This window comes from Rhinolophus sinicus, linkage group LG01 (assembly GCF_036562045.2).
Source record: "Rhinolophus sinicus isolate RSC01 linkage group LG01, ASM3656204v1, whole genome shotgun sequence".
NCBI classification, from domain to species: domain Eukaryota; kingdom Metazoa; phylum Chordata; class Mammalia; order Chiroptera; family Rhinolophidae; genus Rhinolophus; species Rhinolophus sinicus.
In genome coordinates, this window is record NC_133751.1 from 31,853,614 (window position 1) to 31,864,213 (window position 10,600).

Genomic DNA, 10,600 nt, shown 5'->3' on the forward strand with positions numbered 1-10,600 from the left:
ATATATTAATGGTGCCAGACTCAAGAACTGTATTAGAGTAACAGGAGAAGTTGGAGTAACTTATGATTTTGCCCTATCACTTCTATAACCTATGGCAACTATCTGAAAACTTTTAAATTCTGCAAAAAATAAACATTCAGCATTTGCAGAACAAAATCTTGTTGAGAAAAATCCCTAATTTTTTCTCTCCTTATTGTATCAGGACATTTCAATTATACTTTGCCAGGACCTTTAATACATTTACATGTGTATCATATTTTCTTTTTTTTTAATTAAATTTATTGGGGTGACAATGGTTAGTAAAACTGCATAGGTTTCAAGTGTACAATTCTATAATACATCATCTATATATCACATTGCGTGCTCACCACCCAAAGTCAGTTCTCCTTCTATCACCATATATTTAACCCCCTTTACCCTCTTCTGCCATACTCCCCATGAGTATATTTCTAAAGATTGCATTGACACAATGATATGTATATTAATATTATAAATATAAATTCATCTTCTGGCAGATTAGTCTATAAATTATCATTAGTGGTTTTTTTAAGTCACTGATTATTTTGTGATACTAAAGGATTTTGGTAACTCTTACTCCTTAATTTTTCTAACAAAATTACGGATTGTCTTTTATGTGCAGAAGTGGTAACAAGCAGAAAAAAATGAAAGAAAAAAATGAGGTATAATGAATGTCAATTATATGCTATAGGAAAGGATAGCTACTATATCTGATATGAGATGCAGGTGGGATGGTTTGAAAAATAGCTTACTAAGAATATATACTTTATGTTGAGTTTTCATGAGAGAGAGTGAGAGCGAGAGAAAGAAGTGGGGGGGAGAATTGAAAGAGGAAAATGTGAATGCTAACATTAAACAACATACAAATGCACAATTGAAATATTTTTAAAAGCTTATAGCTTCATAGACTAGAAAATTATTAACATTAGCTATTCCACAAATAATTTTATTTAGCAAAGTAGTAATTTTGATGTTGAAGTATATATTTAAATAAATACTGATTCAATAATCAATATATTAATCACAACAATACACTCCAACTATTTTTCTCATTTTTTTTCTTTAAAATATCATGTAAATATTATCTGGTAGAAAATACACAAATTGTTTGAATTAAATAGGGGTTTCTGTGAGAAATTTTGAAAAACTAAAATCAAGCATTTAGATATTTATTTTTGAAAATGAATAGCTTAAGATTAAGTGTATTTATGTTAAAATAGGCTGCATATTTACAGACACAGAGGTAGTCATTTCCTACTTTTTATTCTGTCAATGTCATGGTAAGTCAATAAACACTGAACTTATTGTAAATAAGCTTATATTTAGGTGAGCTTCAAAATTTTACTTCACTTGGAAACATTAAACAATGATATACTGATGAACTTATTCTAATATTTGTGAAAAATACTTCATATCAGTTAGAATCATCATACTGTGTCTGATTAATTTCTAACACTAGTTCATGAATGAATGAAAATGTTTCTGTTAAATATGAAATGACAGTAAAATAATGAGAGTTTGGAAGCACTGATAGTTGGAAATGCTTCTAGTGAATAGTGATCAAACTTCTATAATATGCAGTCTTGATATGTTTACCGCTAATTATAACCCCAAATTATACAGTAATGTGATGACTTTTAGGATGGCATTGAGAGATGATAATTTTAACTGGAAATCATTTGTAAAATAATGTGCCATCTTGAAATTTCATTTTATTAAAGTTACATCAAAATAAAATTTTCATTTAAAGTGGATTATATTTATGCCTCATATGATTTGCATTTTTTACTGTTGCCATGCTATGATTGATAAAATTTTCTGGAAAATATGAACAGCCCTGCCTGTCGATTTCTCAGTTTTCAGCTCTGCTGCACTTCACACTTCTAAGCTTGTTATATTGTTTCAAAATCTGTTTGTCTTTGAAGTCTAAAATATCCAACTGTCAGAAAGCAAAGGCATTTGATAATTAATTTAATACCAAATCGGACATCTGCCTTGGCAATGGGCAAAGATAATTGGATATGTACTTTCTAATACTTGTTACGTTTCAGGTACAGGCTGATAAATTTTTCTTGAAAAATATATAATTGATAATGTTAAGGCATATAATCAATTGATCATGTTGCAATAATTAGTAGCAGTCTTCTATTTTTACTGATTTTGATTGAAAATATAGATGCCAACATAGGCAATCAACATTTCAAATTCATGTATCGATATATCTGAGCAGCAGACAAACATTCCAAACTCTTAAAGATGTAGAACAAAATTCATCCCAATGTCAATTTCAAAAGGCTTAAACCTGCAGAAATAATGTTGTGAATTACTTTCTGGCTTACTTATGACCCTAGGAATTAGGATTAAAAAGATAAATTACAATAATAAACATGTGGGTGTGTTTATGTATTAATCATATCGTAAATTAGACTGTCTGTATTTAGAAGACGTCAAATATGTTGCAATGAAAAACTTCATTTCTTGCAGAATCATGTTCATTTATTATAATAAAGACTACTTGTGGTAAATAGCATCTGATAACAAAGTTATCATTTAAACAGAAAGACTTTTCAACTTCCACTAGACACACTTAAAACCACTTACACACCAAATGAATTCTTAAAGAAGAAAGTATTTATGTAATTTTATGTACAGTGTTTGCTCAATGTTAAAATATAGTGGATAAAATATTCATAATTTTTGAAATTTTGTGTAGATAGTTTGAAGATAAAATATGTTGAGAAAACTATTTTTGTGTAGTTGGTAGGTGGGGAAGAGACAACATTGAAGAATAGAGAATACAAATTTATACACATGATTAACTTCCCAGTTTTAGTGAATACTTTCGATAACTGAGCACATACAGTAGAGTATATTGCTAAAACATCACATTATTACTGAAGCGTGAACATATATAATCACCCTATCTGCAAATATTTAGTATAATATTTCTAATAATTGAAATTATTACTGATGTTGATATTACTACTAAAGCTCTCTTTTAAAGACTCTAATTTGTTGATTTCTTCAACTTTCTAATACTAGAATATTTCTATCTGTGAATTAGGTATATTTAAAATTAAGTGAAAAACCTAGTAAAATTATGGTAGCATTGCAAAATGTTTGATATACCTAGTATTTGAAGAAAAGTTAGATAAAATATATTTGTAAAATGTAAGTAAGCAATTTTAATATTAATCAATATGTTTGAGAAATGGTTATATGTATTTAAACATAGTGATTTTCAGTTCATAATTAATTTTATACTTACATGATTTAGTGATGCATCAAGTATCCATTTTTACCAAATGTGAAAGGACTGTATATTAAAATTAATACTATGTAAAAGCCAGGCCAATGCCATATATTGCTAAAATAAAATCAACTTATGAGATAAAGAGAAAACTTTTATTACTAATCATATGTGTTATGAAAGTTGTTATAGTCAGATTTTTTTTTAAGGAAAATTACTTCTCAGCACTGCCAGCTCTCACACTGCACTTAAAATCACAACATTCCATATAGTATCTCATTCTCTAATGACAGTGTGGATAATTACATTAGGTTTTGAGCAGCTCTGAAGTGGCTGCCACCAGGTTAAGTTTTTCCAAATTCTATAATAGTAAATGAGCTTGGTAAAGATGTCTCTTTTTTTTTTTTTCTTCACACTTAGACTTGAAGATTTCATTGTTTGTGATGTAGCAGATTGCTTCAAAAATCTCATAAAATGAAACTGTTCACGACTTGAGGAAGATATTTCATCATTTTCAAAATTGAATTAGGATTGTTATCCTCATTATAACCAGGGAAAAACAGAAAAAAAAAACTGAAAATTTACAACACTTCTTACATACACCAGAGAATTGAGGTCACAGTGTAAATTGCTGCACCCAAAATTGGAGGACCACACAGATAAATGAATGAGGAGAGTATCAGCTTACCAAAGGAGAAGCCCAGAAATATAAGTAAGAAAGTACAAGCCTGCTGAGGGAGCCAGTAAGGAAATAGAAAAACTTAAATTTTAGTTAATGAAGGGCTAAAGTCTCAGAGTAGACAACCTTGAGAGTTAAAAACTCCAGGGGGCCCCCTCATCTTCACAAGTTTTACCAATAAGATCCCTACCAGGTTCTCACAACAATATCAAAGAAAAATACCTTCATCCTTTAAGCAAGGTCAAGGGAAAGGCAGTTATTTTGAAATATACCCTCAAGAAGGGTTGCCCTCAAGTAAAACCATTTTACTAACAACAACCCAAAGTGGACAAGAGAAATACCCAACTCTAACCCACTCCAGCCTTCTTGTCTTACCTAAGGGGAGGAAAAAGCTAAGAAGCACTTGTGCAAGTCACAGGGGACACAGAATTCCCAAAAGAATGGGACACAACCATAGAAATACAAAACACTTCCCATCCTCCCAGACCTTACCACCATATAATAGGGTTTCTGTGTAATAACAGGAACTTACAACCAAAAACTGCTCATCTCAGATCTTATTTAAAAATAAATTTTTAGGGAAACCCAAAGATGCAGAGGAAACAAAACAAGGATAACAGAGGACACGTTAGCCTCTGACACTTATGGCTGTAAAAAACAGTACACACAGCCTAACTCTTAGCTCAGTAAAGATAAAAACTCACACTAAAGGCCTATCTGTCTTAGTCTTTACATGTTACATCGTGTCTGGCTTTGATCAAAAATTACAACTCATGCAAAAAGACAAAAATCACAGTTTGAAATGACACAGCAAGTATCAGAACCACAGTCAGTGGTTTTGGAGGGCTTTTGGAATTACTGGACCAGAATATAACATAGCTATTATTAATATGGTAGGAGACAGAAAGGAAAAAAAATGGTGGACAAAAGGAAAGAACAGATGTATAATATAAGATGTGTGATGGAAATAATAAGAACAAATCAATAGGGAATGTCAGAAATCAAAAATGTGTTTGTTTGATGGTATCATTAATAGACTGGCCATGACCAAGCTTGAACTGAGCTTGAAGATCTGCCAACAGAAGTTTCCAAAACTGAAATGAAAAGAGAAAAATAATGACAAAAACAGAATAGAATATCCAAGAACTGTGGAGCAATTACTAATAGTGTAACATACACATAATAGGAATTCCAGAAGGAGAAGAAAGAGAAAGGAAGTATTTGAAACAATAATGGGTAGGGTTTCCAGGTGGGAATTCCCAACCATTCTCAGGAATTATTTTTTCTCTTTCCCGTTGCTGAATCCTGAGATATAAACTGTTTTCTGTTATCCACGACGAATCATTTCCACACAGTGACAACTGATACTACCAATCACCTGAGTTCAAGGAGCCGATTTTCCCGATTTCCCAACCAGCTTTTCTTGGGATTTGGGAATGGAAAAGCAAAAAACATTCCTGAGAACAGGCAGGAATTCCTGCCCAGAAACCCTAGCAGTAAATAGGAAAAATGTCTAAGAGATACATTATGAGTAGTATGTTTATTTCCCATTGTCGGTATTACTGGGTTCAAGGAGCCGATTTTCCCGATTTCCCCACCATCTTTTCTAGGGAACAGGAAAGCGAAAAAAGATTCCTGAGAAGGGGCGGGGATTCCCGCCTGGAAACCCTAATAATGGGTACATACTAATTGATATCTTTCATTCTAAAATACCATCACAGTTTGAAAATGAAAATGTTCAATCTAAAATGAAAAGCCATGTTAAAAAACAAAAAAAAAAAAAGAGGGAATTTTTTTGGTTAATTAGTATAGTATTATGACTTAATCTTAAATTGAGACTATTATCCTTAACTTTAGTAATTATTACCAACTTTAGTGATTATTAATTTATACTACATATTATTATAAATGAATTACATTAAGAATGAAATCACTGATATTGAAATTATAATGCATAAATTTTAACAAAGTAGCAAAATAAAAAAATACGTTGAATAAAAATATCTGATATATCACTGAGAAAACAATTTCAGGAAATAAAATTTATATAAGCTGAGTCTATGATTCTATTAAAAATAAAATTTTCTAAAAATATGTACAACTTTTTAAAATTTAGATTTTGTTTAGAAATGCAAATATACAGATGTGTTGCGACCTGCACAACACAAGCAGTGGGGAAAGCGAGGGAGGCGGCAAGGGCTAAGTTATATTAGAGAAATAAAGAGACCAGAGACACTAAATGCAGAGAAACCACAGAGGACCAAGGGACTCACAGCCTCAAGAGACTGGAGCCCCGTATCGGGTCGTTGTGGATATTTATTGCTTTTTTACAATAGGCATCACATGCTTCTGGGCAGGGTCTGTAAAACTCTTACACCACTAATACAATTAGCGTATTTCCAATATCCAATCATTTTGTCCCAAAGCAACCTGTGCTTGCTGTCCCCATGTGACCAAGGTGCAGTGTGTACAACCCCTGGGGGAGCAGGTATCTCAAGGCAATTATCCCATGAGCTAAGCGGGAGCGAGATGGTTTCGCTCAATTAACGTTCCTTAGCACAATAGGGTGCAGGACACTTGAAGCATGCCTCAGCAGCTTCCAGGAAGCATTGGAGGAGGGGCATCCCTCCTAGTTTCAGAGGCTAACTCATGGGGGTCCCTGGGGTCCCGTCTGGCTTAAGTCGTCCCTCCCTTGAGGAAACTTACTCGTCTTTGACCGCAGACCCAGCATACTGGGACCAAGAGAGGAGACCTATAAAACTCAACCCCTAAGAGGGACAACCCCGCAACCCTCTTTCCCTAAGGAAAGGATGGAAGGGACAGACAGTTAGGATGCTGTGGGACAACACAGATGGAATCTGGTTTGACAAAGTTCAGAAGGCAAATGCCTACACTGATAATTTTAAATGTTACAGTAGTTATTTCCTCACCTTTCAGTTTTTGGAGATCTGCAACCACATTAGAAAATTCACTGTCAGTATAGCTCCTGTTTTTGGTAAAGTTCAAAGGTTAGAACATTGATGTGTGTGTGTATGTGTGTATTGCAAATCTTATTTCAAAATTTCAAAAGCTCACATTTCTGTATGCCAAAAATTTGGTTGCCATTTTTGCTAAAATTAGGAATTGGTAGTCTAAGATCTTAAGTCTGTATTTTGCAATACTGCATTCCTTTGTTAAAATGTATTACTTTGAAGATATTTGGGAGGGGCATAATCTACATGTGTTATTTATGGGTTTATTTTCCTTATTTGGTGTTTTAGAAAGCTGCTATTTTAAAATAACCAAGGAAATTTCTTAATGATATCCAAAAAATGTGACCCTATTTTATTAAAGGACCAGTTGGTTGTGTGTCTTTGTTTGTTTTTACATACAATGAAAACCGTAAGAGTTCTCTGTACACATAACTACAAATGCGGCATGATAAAAAACCTTTCTCGCGAGAGAACTTCCTACTCAAACTGCTTCCTGCCTTTTTCTCCCACACCAAAGCATTCTTCAGTAATCATTGGGAATGTAACATTTCTTTTGCTGCTGAAAGTAAAACTCCACAAATACATTATGTGTATCCCATGCTGATTTTAAAAGCACTTTAATTAAAAACAACAGCAACAACAAAAAAAGCATTTTTCTGTTCCAGAATATTCAATGCCAGGAAGATTTTTTTAGTGGTACAAGGTTCCTTGAAGATTTTTATATTTCAAGTGAAACTGATTAAGATTTTCTTAGGCCATGCTTATATTTCAGCTGATAAAGATTTGAAAGTGGGAAAATACTAGAATTATGATTTTTTTCTTAGCTTTTGGCTGAAACAAAGTTACCTGGATTACAATACAGACTGAACTGTTCGTAATGCTGAAACTCAAGTTTGACAAAAGAATCCCAGCAACAAACATATGATTATTAGAGAAAGAAGAAAGTTGAGTAATTGTGATAGGGAAGGATGAAGGCAAAGTAACTAAAATAACAATAGAGACACTATATATTTGACATGCCGGTCTCAGTGGGACATGCTTGAAAAATTAAAATTGGAATGAAATTCTGTATTTATCACGTTATGATAATGTCAGGAAAAACAGCAACGGAAAAAACACATCTCCCCCACCACACAAAAGTGCAATTATTTTGTTTTTTGGGGTTTTTTTTAACCGCCAAAGCAATGTCTTCTTTGTGTTACATGAATCAGCAAGTGGGCTGCATTCCAGTCCTTTTGGAACCTGAGGCAATGATGACAGAGGATTCACCTTCTAGTAATACTGCCAGACCAACATAGGTCTTCAGCATTCTCTTTTACTGGGAAAAAAGGATGAAGGATCACACAGTGCCTTTTAATACCTCAGTGCAAAAATGACATATACCTAATGTTTAGACCTGTAACTGCAAGGGTACTTGGGAATACATTCTATTATGTTTCTAAGGAGAAGAAGGGAATTAGAAGTATTGAGACGTACTAGAAACACAAAGGCTGGAATCTATGGTCAAACCTGAAGACTCGGGAAAAGGCGAAAACACAGTGATCACAAAATTGAAATGTTGGGTTTTGGTTATTAAATAATGTGAGAAAAATATCAAACCAAGAAAGAAGAAAACGAGTTAATAAATTTTTGCAACAGTGATGGTAAAGGTTTGATGGAGCAGTTAGGCAGAATTGCAGTGACAAATAAAGTGAATCATCAATCAAGTAAAAATAATTAATTTAAATGTCATATTCTTTTTGGGATTTTGAGTGTCATGTGTATTTATAATTTATATTATTACAGCAGGCACCATTATGTTTATTTCTGCTGAATAAAGCTTTCGTGGATTTTCTGACATTTTATGAAAATAGACAAGTGATGTTTTAAAATTTATGCTGTTTAGGATATGGATTTGAAAACCCTAAGTAAATTTATATTAATATAAACATCTATCATATATATATATATATACATATATATATATATATATATATATATATATATATATATATAATCAAAGTAAACTGTCTAGCTTCTCTAGTACTATATATATCTTAAAATATGGCAATATATTTTTTCATTTCCTATCCCTTGAACTGTATAATGAAAAATTACAAAGACAGAAAATGCTTTCTATTTGCCTTGATTAAACCTACCAACAAGAGAAGGCTAACCTGGCTGCACCCCTGCAAAATGTCCTTTCAGGGTGGGAGCTGTCATCTTCAGAGCTCCAGTTAGAACTTATAAAAATTTAAGGGCATCCATTCAAATAGAATGCTAAAGCAGCTGATCAGTCCCAAAGGCCACTAGTTGCCCATATCATAAAGCCTGCACAGGAAGTCTTAGATCAAATACCCCTGTTCACATCTTGGGAAGGGCTAATGTTTTCTCAACTGTAAACATTCAAGTGAGGCCAATTTTCTACCATGTTGTAATAACCTCAAGTCTTCAACTCTTGGCTCTTGATAATTGCAGGTAATTAGTTTGTGCTTCCTAATTGATGTAAGGTACCAATATAGGGCAAGAGACCAAGAGTCTTCCAAATGATCTTATTGCTGTATCACAATCTCTGATCACACTAGGTTTTGTGCTAGTGCTTTCCCTCATATGCCACTTAAAAACCCTGGGGTAGAAATGCCAGATAAACTTTCCCTTAGCTGAAAATATGACCCTGTTAGATTCCTCTGTGCTGATCCAGAGACAATGTGCACTGGTCAATAGGAGAAAAACTCTGATCCAGAGAAACTATCTACTGCCTTCATTTACTCTTGTGTGCTACCTATGCTAATATATCTTGCCTTTGTTTTCTAAGATACATTTTTTAAAGAAAACAATGGAAAGAAAGCATTACAGATATTTGCTTACAAAGTTAAGCTGTCAGATATGAGTATCAAATTTATAAATAATAAACATAAAATAATTAATGGACTGACATACTTTATGAAAATAAAGAAAGTTATTGACATAGAAGCTGCATCTGTGGTGAATAGGTGAATATTCCTATATTCAGATCAATGGTTATATATTTTTATTATATTGCACATTTCTATTCATTAAAAAGACCCCCCCAAAAAAAAACAAAACAAAAAAAAACAACAAAAAAAAACCTTTTTGGTTGCAATTCCCATGTTTTATTTAACTATGTATGTATATTTCATTATAATGTTATTTTAACCTACCAGGGATAATCTATCATCTTCAGGCAAGGTTTACCAGTAAGAATAATGGAAGCAAATACGTATTTCAGTAAGACTTCTAATATTAGGTTGGTGCAAAAGTAATTGCGGGTTAAAAGGTTAAAAATAATTGCAAAAACCACAATTACTTATGGAATTTTGAAGGGAAATTATTATTAAATAGTATTATATAGTTATTGCTTTTACCTTGCAATGTTACAAACAAGAATAAGAAAAATTTTAACTTTGCAAAAAAAACGAAAAGAGAAAAATATTCAAATCCGAAATGGTGAGTGGATTTCATTTTTAATACTCAACGCACACAATTGTGATATAGAAAATTCAATGAAAACTATTAAAAACTTGCAGATAAAGATAAGTTTAGAATGGTTGCATTAAAAACACACGGTACCTAAATGAATGACATTTTCATATTGTCAATAACTAATTGGAACATAAAATTGTAAAGATAAATTTTGCAATGGCAGAAAGCCCTTATGAATAAATTTAACAAAAGAGGCTC